Raw genomic sequence first — 14,266 nt, forward strand, 5'->3', positions numbered from 1 at the left:
CTTTACTACTTTTTCCCTAAATCCCTCTCACATAAAACAAAATTTAAAGTCCTCTGTTTTGAAAATACAACCACTAAAGTCACTTCTTATAGTAAATTATTAGGGATTATAGTGGATGATAATCTTACAGTCGACCTGCATGTACAAAGAAGAAAAACTCATCAAAAACTTTCTCACCAACACAACTACAACTACACCTGCCACTACTTTTGGTGCTCCCATCCTTACTAAACTCCAGGCATCACAAAAATCAAAAAATTAATAATGCTATAACAAAGTTGTTAAATATGTAGCAAATACATCTTTCAGAACCCACCACTGTATAGCACTAACAACGTAAATTGGTTAGAACTACCCCATCAACAAACATATACATATCTTCTTACTACCTTTAAAATTATCCAGCATCCATCTGCTTGTCTAGCACTAAATAACATTCTACACAACTGTGTTCCCAGTCAGTCATTATGATCCAATAACCAAACACTTCTGCGTGTCCATAAACCTATAAGTGCTGGGTATTGTCTATATTTGAAAAATTTTGCTAAGGCCTGAAACTCCTTAGGTGTATCCACCAGGTCAATACCCACCCCCCCCCTTCAAAACCTTTCTGAAATACTTCCTAGCCAAATTCTGGCTATGCTCTTGCTCAGCACCAAGATAAACTATATCCCTAAATGTGTACAAGTACCTTTTCATTCTTTACACCTCCATACTCTCCCTTCTTCACTCACTTCCTCATTTCTATTAAGTTCTCTCCCGTGGTTCTCTCTACATATACTATAAGCCTGCTTTTCTCTCACTTTATATTGCAACTCCTGTTTGTATTACACTAACTTTACCTTTAATTTCTATATAAACTGGCTAAAATTTCTCTAAATATTAAATCGTTGCCTTATAACAATATAATGTTTTCGTATTATGTCTAACTCGATCTAATTATTTAAATGTAGATTTTTTTTGTATTATTTTTAAAGATTGTAAAATTATTGTTCTTAAAATATTTTGCAATACTTCGCAGCTTTTCTCTCTGGCCCTCTGCTGAAAATGGCCTCTTAGCCAGTTGGACTTTGCCAGTAATCAAATGTCACTCAATGCAATCCTGCAACAGAGGCTCTTTATTTTGGTAATGTATTTGTTGAGTGTGTCACTTGTTCTGCCAAATCTTGGGTAAAGCCTCATTAAGAAATGTGTAACTTTGAGCATCAGAAATGGAGACACCCTAAATAATGGTCAGGCTACAGTTGGGCACTTTGAACTGAGCCTGGTATATTAATGACTCCCGCCCATACCTCTCAACCAGTCAGGGACAAAACAGAATTAGGGACAGTTTTAAAGTATTAGTACTATTAACTACCTAAGACATCGATAGAATAAGAGCATATGAATTAATATTCATTTTCTGAAGCAAAAAATGTCTATAACTCTTATATGTACGTATATATATATATATATTTTTTTTTTTTTAAGTCTGTTTTTCTAGCAATCATTGAGGATTCCAGTCAAAATATAATGACAAACACTTGAGTTTCAGGATTCATGCCCTTCAGAAAATTCACGCTAACTCAAAACATGTTATTCTATCAACTTTCTAAGTTTGTAAGACAATATTTAGAAAGTGCCCCCCATTATTTATAGCTTTGTCCAGATTTCATGCTCTATGAAGTTGAGAGGTATGATGCGCGCTGATTTACATACATTTATTCTGTCAATTTCAAATTAAAATGTTTTCTTGGTAAAAAAAATATTGGGCTGTTGCCCCCCCACTCCGTAAGCAAGAAATAGGTCGACAGCAACAAGCAGCCCTCCTTAGAAACACTATTTGGTGATGTTTCACTTGACTGGCTCATCCAGAGTTTCGCGCAGGAGTGGGCGTGGCGCGTATGATTGACGGCCGAACTTGCATATGAATGAGGCATGATTGACATGCCATTCAGCAATGTCCATGTAAACACAAGCAGAATTTCTGACCGTCCTCTAAATAATGAAGTAAATTAAGATGTTTTAAATTAAACTTAACATGATAAAGAGTTGTGAAACTAAATGTATCGTATTTGCGCACATATCTCTCTGTATTTTTGCAATGTTTCACTAAAAGTTAAAACACTGATTTGTAAATAAAACAAAAAGAATACACCCTATAAACTACTAACGGTATAAAGCACCTACTATGCAGTCATTGCTACTTCCTTCTCTAGCAACCTACCTATAATGCACTGCGAATGTACTTCCCGGTAGGGGTGTGGCATACGTCTGGGAAAGGGAATTGCTGATTTAATTTTGAATACGGAGGTTGGATGTGGGGCTTGTGGATTGTAGGGGTAGAAGTGAACCGTAGTTGTCTGGGACCCATAGACCAAGGTTTATATGACTATTAGGGGGACGTCATCGTGGAGTTAAAACTGCCACCACCGGAGGAGGTACCGCCTTGGAGGGGGACAAGGCCGCAGCTCCAGCATCTGTCACCTCGACCACCCGGTAACGGTAGGTTTGTTGATATACCGGTATAAGTGCCAGGAAAGTACGGAATGCAAAAGTGAGAGGTGTGGTTTGTTTTTCCTACCGGTATATGATGAAAAAAAGTGTTATTGATATTGCACTGTGCAGTTCTTGAAGTATCTAGTGGGGTTCTTGTACTGTTTTTATTATGAGTTGATTAACTGCATAGGTATTTAAATGACAAGTGTTGATACCAGTTTCCTTACAGAGTACTGTAGTGAAAAGGTTTTCGGTTCTACAGGAAACAGTTGCGGTGTGATTGGAAGCCGGAATACTGGAGCAAGTAATTACATAGTTTATTAGTTGGAATAGAATATTTACTGGTTAACTTTGCGAATAGGATGCTTATTTTAAATTCCCATTTATGACTTTCTATGTTAGACAGTATGGGAGCATCACCTTGATGAGAACTATATGGCAGCACTCCTTACCATAGCCTTGTGGTACTTTCATAATGCGTTGTAGACATGTCCGGCTACTTGGTTTATTAATGGTTTGGACCTGGTAATGAGAATTCTGAGATGAAGAGTATAGTGCATTACTAAAAGAGAACTTTTCCATATTTAATATTTGATTTTGTATTTTTTGAAATGGCGAATGCACAGTACCTTGTTTGTTATATAGGTTCATAGGTTCATACTAGGCTATCTGCCCTATGGCATTTGTAAGCCTAGCCAGAGTGTGTTTGGCTTTCGCCACCCATTTTAAATGTTTTACTATGCTCTTTTTCGAGGTTAGTTTACTGTGCCTCTGTTTAGGAGTGACACAGAAGTGATACCCGGGGTAAACCTACGATCTCCCATCCACTCGTCAAGATTTCTTTTGAAGAGAGTCAATGAGGGACTCTGCCTAACTTGGACTGGGATTCAATTCCAGAGTGAAGGGAGTCTCCGGGTTATGAATCTGTCCCTCCAGCATGTCCTATTTATTTCAGTGCTGAGGTTCAAGTCCCTCGAGCGCGTAGCTCGATGGGATTTGGATTTTGAGGTGCAGCATGTCCATTAATTCCGGGTTGGACATGGCTTTATACGTCAGGCACAGATCGCCTCTAAGCAGGCGGTATGCAACAGAGTAAAGCTGGAGTTTCTTTAACCGGGCAGCATATGGCATCTGTTTGAGCCCTTTGATCCTCTTGGTGAGGTACTTTTGGGGTCTTTCCAGTTGCTGCAGCCTGCAGGAAAGGGGCATTGTATTCAATTATGGGCCTGATGAGGGATGAGTAAAGAGGCACAATGACCTCCCTTGATCTAGATGTGGATTCCTTCATGATTAGGTGGGCTATATAGAAGGTTTTTCTAACCACTTTGGCCACGTGGTTGTCAAATGAGACCCTTTTGGAGGATGCTTGTGTCAGCTGGAGAGTCTATTATGGCACCCAATTTGCAGTCATCTGCGAACTTGCTCAGCCACAGTCCTCCCGTGTTGGCCTGTACCTCTGAGAAATATATGCCGAACGAGAGGTCCCAGGACTGAGCCTTGTGGGACGCCACTTGTAACTGATTTGGAGTCTGACATGGCTCCAGCAATTCTGACCATGTAGGTTCTGTCCTTGAGCCAGTTTGCAACCCATCTAGTGACATAGAGGTTTATATTTAAGCTGGATAGCTTATCTATGATGCCAGAGTGGGGTATTGTATCGAAGGCTTTTGTGAGGTCCAGGTAGGCTGTGTGGACCACCTTCCCCTCATCAATGGCCTTGGTGACTGTTTCAAAGAAATCAACCAGGTTTAAGAGGCAGGATCTGCCCTTAACAAAGCCGAACTGGGTAGGATCCAGTGTCTGTAGGTCCCCAATATCTTTGAGTTCCATGATGATCCTCTCCATAGCTTTGCAGGCCAAGCTAGTCAGGCTTATGGGGCGATAGTTTCCAGGATCTGTTGAGGCACCACCTTTGTGGAGAGGGACCACTGTTGCTGTACGCCATTCTTTGGGTAAGTATCCTGTAGTAAGGCTGAGATTGAACAGTAGCTTTATGTTGGGGTTCAGCTCTTCTTGGAGTTCATGTAGTACGCAGCCCGGGACACCGTCTGGTCCCATTGATGCTGTGTTGTTTGCTTTGGAGAGGGCGGCTCTCACCTGAGCATTTGAGATGTCAGGGGGGCAGCACTCTGCTGGATAGATAATTGCTGTTTTGGGGAGGGGGGGGGAGTTTGCGCTGAACCTGTCAGCCAGGATGTTGGCAATGTCTGTGGGTTCAGTGTATTTTTTTTTTTGTCATTTTGGACCAACTCTGAGCATATCTGGGAATTTCCACCCAGATTCCTAACATTACTAAAGAAAGCCTTGTGATTATCTTTAGTGTCGTGTGCAATTTTTCTCTCGAAGCTGGCCTTAGATGATTTTATGAGTGCCCATAGTTTTTTTCTAATACTGATCAGAGATGCCTTCCCTTTTTGGGATTTTGCGCTATCATGCAGTAGCTTCCTCCTTCTATTGTATAGTTTGTTTATGGCTGGGGTCCACCAGACAGGACGCATGCCTTTGGGGGATTGGGTCTTGGTTTTATTTGGGATTGCATGATCCATGCATTCCTGAAGGTGTTCATAGAATGCGTTTATAAAGGATTCTGCAGTCTGGGCCGTATTTTCCACAGGCCTGGGGGCTTTGAAGGATTCCACCTCGGTTTTGAGGAGTGTGAACTTTGCTTTAGAGAAGTTTGTCACTGTGGTTTTCTGGGCAGGGTGTGGGGTTGGGATATGGATATCCAGTGAGATTAATTTATGGTCTGATCTTACCAGTGAGGGATACAGTATGTTTTCCCCTCTTGTGGGAGTGGTGACAAGTTGTTCCATAGCATTTGAGTTTATAAATTCTAGGAACCTTTGGTCTAGGGTGTTGGAGCTAGAGTAATGCTCCTAGTCTATGTTTGGGTAGTTGAAGTCGCCCAATATAATGGTGTTTGGGGAGACCTTCATATTTTCCAGTGTTCTCAGGAAGGTCGAGTGGGGTTCCTGGGTTTGGGAGGGTGGTCTGTAGCAGGCTATAAACTGGAAGGCAGATTTACCCACTGTTAGTTGCACGTGGATAGTTTCCGATGCTTCGTGCTGTACCACCAACCTGAAGGTGTTGGGTATCTTTGACGAATATTGATACTCCCCCTCCTTTTGTGGTTCGGTCTGAGTTTTGGGGCTGAAAATTATGGTATGAGGTATAACCTGGTAGTGCTGGGGTGCTCTCGGGAGCCTTGAACCAGGTTTCTATTACTGCACAGATATCTATGTTCTCCATGCTGAGGAGAGTTTTGAGTGCTTGCATCTTGAGATTTAGACTTCTGGCGTTGAGTAGCATTACCCTTAGTTTCTTTTCCCTTGTGATACCTATGGAGGTGGGTTTGTCTTTTGAGCTTTGCCTAAAAAAGGCACTATGGGGGTGGCAAGAGCCTTTGCCAATATCCGAAAGCCCAGGGGTGACGGGTGCAAGCCGTCCCTAGCAAAGCAACATGGCTTGTCGAGCATGTCATCCCAGGCTGACAGGCATTGGATCCCCTTTGAATGACACCAATACTTAAGCCAGTTGTTGAAATTGATCATCTTGTCTTCATATTGTGGCATCATTCTTGTAGTTTTTGGTTTAGGCTCCTAGTGTTTAGCAGCATAGCCCAGTGGTGACAGGTGTAAGCCATCCCTTGCGAAGCAGCGTGGCTTGTCCAACCTATCATCCCAGGCAGACAGACATTGGATCCCCTTAGAATGACACCAGTACTTGAGGCAATTGTTAAAGCTGATCATCTTGTCTTTGTATTGTGGTATCATTCTTGGTGAGGGCAAGATGCTGGTCAGGGTCGTACCAGCCTGGGCTACATAATTGGAGAGCTCCTCTGTCTCTCTTCATGTAGTCCAGGGAGGTACGTCTCAGGTCATTCACACCAGCATGGACAATGACGGAGTCATATTTGTACTTGCTTTGGAGTGACCTGAGTGTGTGTGTTATGTGGCGGATCCTAGCTCCCGATAGACAGCTCACAGTCACCTTCTCCTTGTTCAGCCTGGTCAGTGGGACATCAGTGTGTCTGACTATGGAGTCAGGCAAGGTGTTTGGCCTTAAGGGCTGCGATTGGTCGACACACTGATTTATTGAAGTATGTGTTGCATGTGTTTTGTTTTGAGGTGGTGGATTTTTGGATGTCTGCTTTGGGAGCCTCTGTTGTTTTGGTAAGTTTTTTATTAGAGCCTCCGAGTATGTCTTTGTGTTTTTATGTGTTTGGTTTGCAGTTGTGGTAGGTCTATGTGGGACTGGGATTGTTGTGTGTGTGATTGCCATCTCCTCCTGTCTGGTCATGCCAGCCCTGAGTTGAGAGAGTTCAGCCTCCAGTTTGGCTATATAGTTGCATCTCTCACATGTATTTGTGTTTGTTGGAAGGAGGAGAGGGTTGTCTGTGTACATGAGACAATTGTAGCATTGTCTCAAGATGCCCAGATTGACCGGCTGAACTGGAGACGACGCCAATAATCTACCACTCGACATGCTAGAACAGTATAAGGGAGTGGTATACCTTTAAGGGAAGTGGATATTCACAGGGGTGGTAAGTAGATGTAGTGCTTTACTTAGTACAAGAGTGCTTACTTAGTAGAGAAGTATTGAGAACAAGTGCTAGGCTTATAATACAGTGAGTAGTCTGGTTATACTAAGAGTAGAGCTTCCTTAAGGGAAAATTTGAAGAGCAGACTAGGCGGAGCCAGAAAATGTTTAACGCTATGCGCACAATCGCGCAAAGCCGTGCAAATGCGGATTTTAAACAGTGAACTACAAAAGAACTAGAAATGGTCCAAAACAACCAATTACTACATCTTCTTGTGCTGAGGTCACTTCCCCCAAGGACAGGTAGGCTGCTCAAGGCTCCCCACTCCCACTGGTGAGCAAAGAAACTTCCTACTATCCAAGTAAGGTAATGGACAACACAGGAACTACACCACAGCCCAGAATACAGCAATGTCTGTAAACTGGTCTAAACTAGTTGAAGGCGGGAAAGCAAGGATTATTTTTTTGTTTTTTTTGGTAGAAACACGCAGAAAATGCAGAAACAGTGATAAATTAGTTACACAGGCTAGCACACTTTAGTGGGCAGCCTCCACAGTTAAATTAAACAAACAAGCAAACTTTCAATCAAATTTGACTAAAATGTAACTTTAAGTGCAGATTTTAAAATAATGCAGCAATCGGTTAAAAAAACAATTCAGGCTAGTTCAAGGTAAGCTACAGAAGCTATTCCAAGTGAAAAAAAAAGCAAAGATACTTAAATCCAGAAGGTAGTCGCTTTTCTGAGTTCCCTGCTGCTAGGACCACTCTGTAAACCCACGTGGAGCTTGTCTGAGCAGTATAGTTGGTCCCAGTAGATCCAGTGGCCTCTTGAGGGAAGGCCTGAGGTGGTATTCATACTGACTAGGCTACTTTGGCCAGGGCATGCTGTCTTTCTAAAAGAGCCTTAGGGTCTTTTAAATCCTCCTTGTTTACAGCCATTTTAGGCAGATGGGACATCAGTTTAATGCCTCATCTGAGGGGATGGCATGTTGTATACATTTAAGTGATCATTAGTATTTAATTTTGTGTTGGTAAGTTAGCCTTAATAGTACTTTTGTAGCAAAAAGTGTAGTGAATCATTTTGGTATGGTTGTAGTTGGTACAGCACTGTAATAAGAAAGTGGCTTAATTATTGTTCATGAGGAAAGGAATAAACGGAAGTAAGGATTGTGAGAGGGTTAGATACTAGAGGGGAATGATGGATGAATTAGAAGGAGAGTAATTGAGATGTGTAAGGGAGTGAATATCCTTTAGAGTTTGAAAGTTGAGGGAGGATGTAAGGACAGCAAGTGTCTTTGGGGTGAGAGAGGATAGAACAATAAAGTTTGACTAGAAAGATAGTAAGGGGAAAGTGGGAAGAAAAAGTGTAAAATTGTACTCGTCAGATTTTGAAGTTGGGGTGAGTTGGAGTGCCATCTGCCTCACCGGACATAGGAAATCAAAATAGGCAAGTTGTGTCCATAGAGACCAGTCACTAGTGGTGTACCCCATAGTTCTGTGCTGAGACTGGTCTATATTAGTCGAACATTCAAAAGTTCGACTGTCATTTGGTCGACACCATATGATTGAACTTAAAGTTTGAAAATCTAATAAAAAAAAAAAAAAAAAAAAACTACACACACAACCTACCTGAACATTTTAAGCAGGGGGGCAAGCCAACCCTGCACCCCCCCGCTCTTTTAAGTATACCAACTCTGAAATCACACTACAGTGCAGAAAAGGGAAATCTTCCCCTTCTGTGCTGTATGGAGATCTCCGTTAAAACATTCAAACTTACAAAAATTCGAGCATATGGTGTCCGACCATATGATAGTCTAACTTTTGAAATATGGTGTCCGACCATATGATAGTCTAACTTTTGAAAGTTCGATCATCTATTATAGACCCTGCTGGGACATCTCCTTTTTTGGCATCTACTCTTCTGAAGTAAAAGCAAACACTGAAGGGCACTGGGTGACAGTTTGCAGATGATTGTAAACTAGGGGCAGTGATCGAATCCCCAGATGACTTGGTCATCCTGCAGGAAGATTTGTCCCAAATAAATAACTGGTGCTAAAATCATGGACTGACATTTAATGTGAAAAAATGCTTTGTATCCTTTGGAAAGTCATCTATCCCAAGGAACTAACATGTTAACAATACACCTCCTGAGAGTTGACCCAGTTGTTTGGGATTTGGGACCTTATGTGGACAGTGGCCTATCTTTTGATCAGCATGTGTCCATTGTAAGAATATTTTTGTATATTGCACAGCTTAAGAGATTGTGTTTAGATCTAGGGATGCCATTGTCTCTCTTACTCAGCCCTCATGAGACCAGTCATTGAGTATAATTCTCCCTTTGGCATGTATCTATCCAGACACGTCCAACAAAAGGAATGCCTACAGAGATGCCCAACTAAAAGGATATATGGTCTAAACAACATGTTTTACATTGACTAACTCAAAGCCCTGTCGCTATATTCTGTATTTTACCGACTGCTAAGAGGTGACCTATGTCTGGTATACAAGGCATCCTCCGACCCCGTACTGATGGATTTACTGCACATCAGCATGTTGTATGGTATCAGAAATACTTTGGTCTGGGGATATAAACCTGCAAAATCAGAGTGGTTTGGAGGGGCAGGTATATCTTGCAGAGGATACCACTGCTCTTGGATATGCTCCTCATCCACATAAAACAAAGTTCAGCCCTGTCCATATTAAAGCACAACTGAAATCTATGGATGGGAAACGGAAAACTTGTCCTAGCACTGTCCTCTGAAGGAGTAACGGTGCGAGGTAGCTCCTAAATGCTTTATCCCAAGCATGTGAGCCATCATGTTGGCTATGGTATTATATCGGCTGTTCTTATTAGTGATGTATAATTAAATGACCATACAAGGCCAATCTCTAACCAAATGGGATAGGTTAATTGGAGCACAAAAGGGGAAATTGGCTAGGCTTAAAATTGCCTTCAAGGGACAGCTAGCCTAGTACTTGCCTATGAGTGGAAGTCTTGACCTGGGTAATGCCACAGGGGCATGACACTGTTGAATTGTCGAAACACTAGCTTTCGGAATTGTTTTAAGTGTAGTGTTAATGCTGTAGGGGTCAATGAATTTCACAGTTTTCGTGCTTGGAAGGGTTACTTAGCGTTCCTCATGTGATTTTAATAGACATTTTTGCAGTTAAGGATAATCTTGAGTGATCTAGATGTGGTCTGTGGAGGCTCATTGTGGGTTGAGTGAGGGGCAGGAGTTATTTTATAAGTAAGATAATTTGCAGTAGTTATTACTTTCTAAGAAAAGTTAACCATTGCAATTTTAGTACTGAACAATGTTGAACCTGGGTAAGTGGGAAACATTTATGTTTTGTGGTCTTCTGTTGAAGTGTAGAAGAACTAGATTAAGGTTGGTTGGTGAACAGAGATTTGGCCATGGAGAGTTGATACAGTGGTAAGTTTTTTGGGTGGCACAGAATTTAAATTTGCTACCATTGATTTTTAAAGATTTGGTTAACTGTATACCATCTTGTAAACAGTATTCTTGTCTCTAATACTGTCCCATAAGATGCAAAAAATGCCTTTTATATTTGGATGTCTTGTAACTAAATATTTTCATTGCCTGTGTCATGAGGGGTGGTACAGTCTTAACATCTATACAGATTAAAACAAACTAGATTGACAGTAAATGTATAGCTAAAAATGTGCCAAACTCCACACAGCTCACCCAGTTCACGCACCCCCCAAAAACACCCCTTTGCGTGCCGTTCCCCACAAATATTTCTGGATCACATTTTTTAGTTGAAAAATGCATTCTTCTGGTATCCTCATAGTGGTGGTGATTCTTTCACAGAATCTTTTACTATCCCTGCCCTGTTGTACTAAGACAAATTCACCCTGATAGCTGCACATTGTACTCACTAGACCTACCTGAAAAAGTCACCACTAGAAAGCTGGCTCCAGTCATCCATATTCTGTCTCCAGCTTCTGAGATTAAGCCACCTCACTCTCATTTACTCTGCTTCACACCTCATTCTTTCAAGTCCAACCAAACCTTGGTTATAGCCTATAGCATATTTTATGTTTATACTTCAAGAAATAGCAAAGCCAACCTGTCCAAATAACTAGTTGGAGGTCAAGCACAAAAAGCAGTGCTTTCTTAACATGCACTTTCTTTAATTTTCATGCACCTTTCCACAGTTCTCTAAAAATATGAAGCATTTAAAATGTACCTAGCACCTTCCAGTCATTCCATACATCAAACCATTTTCTTGCTTTAGATAAAAACCTTTGTGGGCTGACAAATGTAAGGAATCTAACTCTGATCATGACCTAGCATCCCTGTCCCCTGTTTGAGCTTCAAGAATTTGTAATATTCATCACTTCAGTAGTAAGTTTATACAGAGCTGAACATTCTAGGATGTACCATATACAATTACACTTTACTGTCATATTTACTTAAAGTCCATGTGGACCTCTCTCTCTGTATTCAGAGTATTGTGACCTACCATGAATGCCCCATTGCTAAAATCACAAGATGCAAACAAAAAAGCAATGTCAGTCTGTATGTAATAAATGGTATATGGTCTACTACCTATGGGAATGTGACGCTTCTCCAAGTTATATTTTACTTTGTAAAAGTCCATAAACTTGATCCCATGCCAAAAAATAATTGGGTCCATAGTGTAGCTTGTAGGAAGGATCTTATTCTCTAAATCTTAACTTAATCTAGTGACTGCACAATGTTTATAGTGCATACTTCCATGTTACCAAACGTAACCTTTCATAAAATATACATTCCAAAAGAAATGCATTTTTGGCCCTTTAAGAATCAGAAATCTTATAGCTCAGCACACTTCCACATTACCAGTAGAAATGTTCAAGGACCCTAAAACATTCCATATTAAATCAAAAAGCATGCACATCCAAAACATTCTAATTCTGCAGATCAGCCAAAGTAACCTAATAAGCATAATCACTCAAGTCTTATCCAAGATCTAAAGTGAAACTAAAGAGGCAGAAGTGGCGAGTTGTTGCCAGTGAATTATCAATGTAACTCAGACCATTACGCATTGTCATATTTGCAATTCAGAAAATAATATATGGCAACAACTCTACCATGATCGAAATTACCTATGTGAAATTTCTTCTTAAAGTAGAGCATGTTAATTTCCTTCAAGAAACCTGAAATAGTAGTTCTGCATAGTGCTTTTCATTCAAAAGCAATATAAAACCTTGTGACTTTTGAAATTTATGACACCCAAAACTTCTGAGCAGTATTCCTTGGGGGGGGGGGGTATTTATTCTCCAACATCCTCAGTTGGGATACTTAATGAAGTAGTAGGTGCTTTTTTTAAGTAGTGGCATCCCATAGGCATTTAACTTAACATTCCCAAAATTTTTGGGCTTCATCGGCTAAGACTCCTGGGCACTCAGGATACTGAACTTCAGATATGTAGTCATTCTCATTCATGCAAGCAGGGATCCAGTAGTCTCTCTAAAGAAATGCTAATTGATGCAACAGCAGTTTGGGGGTCCTAGTTTAATTGATACAGAATGTCCAGGTGCTCAGAGGGTGCCGGTTTCATTATCTTAACTATCTTTTTTTTTTTCACACTGTAAAATTGAAGGTTTATAAATGTTTCAGTAATGTTTAATGGGCTATACTCTGAGCTCTGGGGAATTAGCATTAGCTTGTTGGAGTGTAAAATATTTGGGAATGGAGACGAGTGCAGAGCCAAATAAGTCCTAGTGTGTGTGTGTGGTATGGAAGAACCACTGTATGGCTAGCCACCCAGCAGTGTGAATATTGGCTATAGTGCATTGTCACTGTTAGTGACACTGACCCCATGTGTAGAAATTGGGGGGAGGTTGTGGATGGGTGGAATATCTTAATACACAAGTCATTATGACCATTGGAATGTACCTCTTAGGTGAACAAACTCTGCCCAACTTGGTTATATCTGTTATAAATGCTCAGAAGTCTGTAGTCCATATTTTCCCCATTGCTTCCTTAGTAGTCCCTATAAAATCGAGTGGCATGCAAATTTGAGACCTTCTAATATTGGTAAACTGTTGATAAACTTATCACTGCTAGAGTACTGCTGTTAGTGCAACATTTTAATATCTTGTGGAATGTAATTGCCCAGTTGTAACGCCCATGACATTTAATGCAGCATGAGCACACTTGCATTTGAGTCATACATTTCATCTGAATGTGCATGTCTTGAGTACTTTTTAAACATGCAGTCACTGATTGTGCTTTATCTTGAGTACTCATTAATTGTGCTTTTGTTTTACTGTTACCTTTTCCAAATATTGCATAGCTAATCTTTTTTCAATAAAATGGATCATAAATTGTCATTCAGCTGTGTAGTGTTGGACTATAGAAATAATTCTGCTTTCAAGTGGTTCCATATCAAATCTAAAGCTTGTATATGCCAGCTCTGTTGGGAGTAGAGGGACAGAGTCTTGACAGTGACCCAGATGATATGCATTTGATTAGCAGCTCAGATAGCTGCTGTGAGGGAGAAGAGTGATGCTGGCTCACCCCCTTCCCATTTGGGGGTGTGGCAGTGCCATGGTAATGGTGCACATCTGTAGTTAATTCCCTGCAGAGGACCATAAAACCCTGCAGGAGCATTGGCTTCTAGGAGATATCCTGGGGTTTCTCCCTCACAGAATAAATAATATGCCCTTGAGAGTTCCATGGGCATTTTACTGGGCATGAGTAGGTGTGGGGATAGGACTTCAAAGAAGCAAAAGCCCCACAAGGTCTGATGGCTGCATAAACTTATTTGAGTTTGAAGTTTCAAGACAGTTCATTATTGCAACCAGTTCTTATTGCTTTTATCTGCCCTCAGGCTGTATCCCCTTTCTCAAGTAGGGCTAGGCCACATGGTCTTAAATGTTTTTAAATATTTTTGAAATCAAAATTGCCGTCGTGCTAGAGGGACACTTACATTTAATAGAAAATAAATCATTGTAACGTTTTCCTTTCAGTATACATTTTTTTAACAATTGTCAGTCATTCCACTGTTTAAAATTGCTCAATTTCTGCCATCCATTAGACATCATTCCTCTTCAGCAGTATTCTGCATGTACTGGGATAAAAAAAATCCATTTATGTAACTTTCTCCTTCCCTTTTCTAAAGTTACTGCCTCCATTTTTTTCTCAGTTACAATAGCATTAAACTTGGTGTAAGGCCTTACTTTGCTTAGGCAATTTAGATAGTTTCCCAGCTCAAAATTTCCTTGGCTACAACTGTG

The 14,266-nt window shown here is 40.7% G+C and overlaps 1 protein-coding gene across 1 annotated transcript in view; it reads left to right on the plus strand.

The window, feature by feature from the left end:
* Positions 1 to 2,203: 2,203 nt before the first annotated feature.
* TMEM248 (transmembrane protein 248) overlaps positions 2,204 to 14,266 on the plus strand; it is a 452,360-nt gene continuing 440,297 nt past the window's right edge. Inside the window, exon 1 of the mRNA XM_044054239.1 lies at positions 2,204 to 2,484. The gene's annotated coding sequence lies outside the window, so the exon portion shown is untranslated. The remainder of the gene's footprint in view (positions 2,485 to 14,266) is intronic.

This window comes from Protopterus annectens, chromosome 13.part0 (assembly GCF_019279795.1).
Source record: "Protopterus annectens isolate FY-2018-M chromosome 13.part0, PAN1.0, whole genome shotgun sequence".
Classification (NCBI taxonomy): domain Eukaryota; kingdom Metazoa; phylum Chordata; order Ceratodontiformes; family Protopteridae; genus Protopterus; species Protopterus annectens.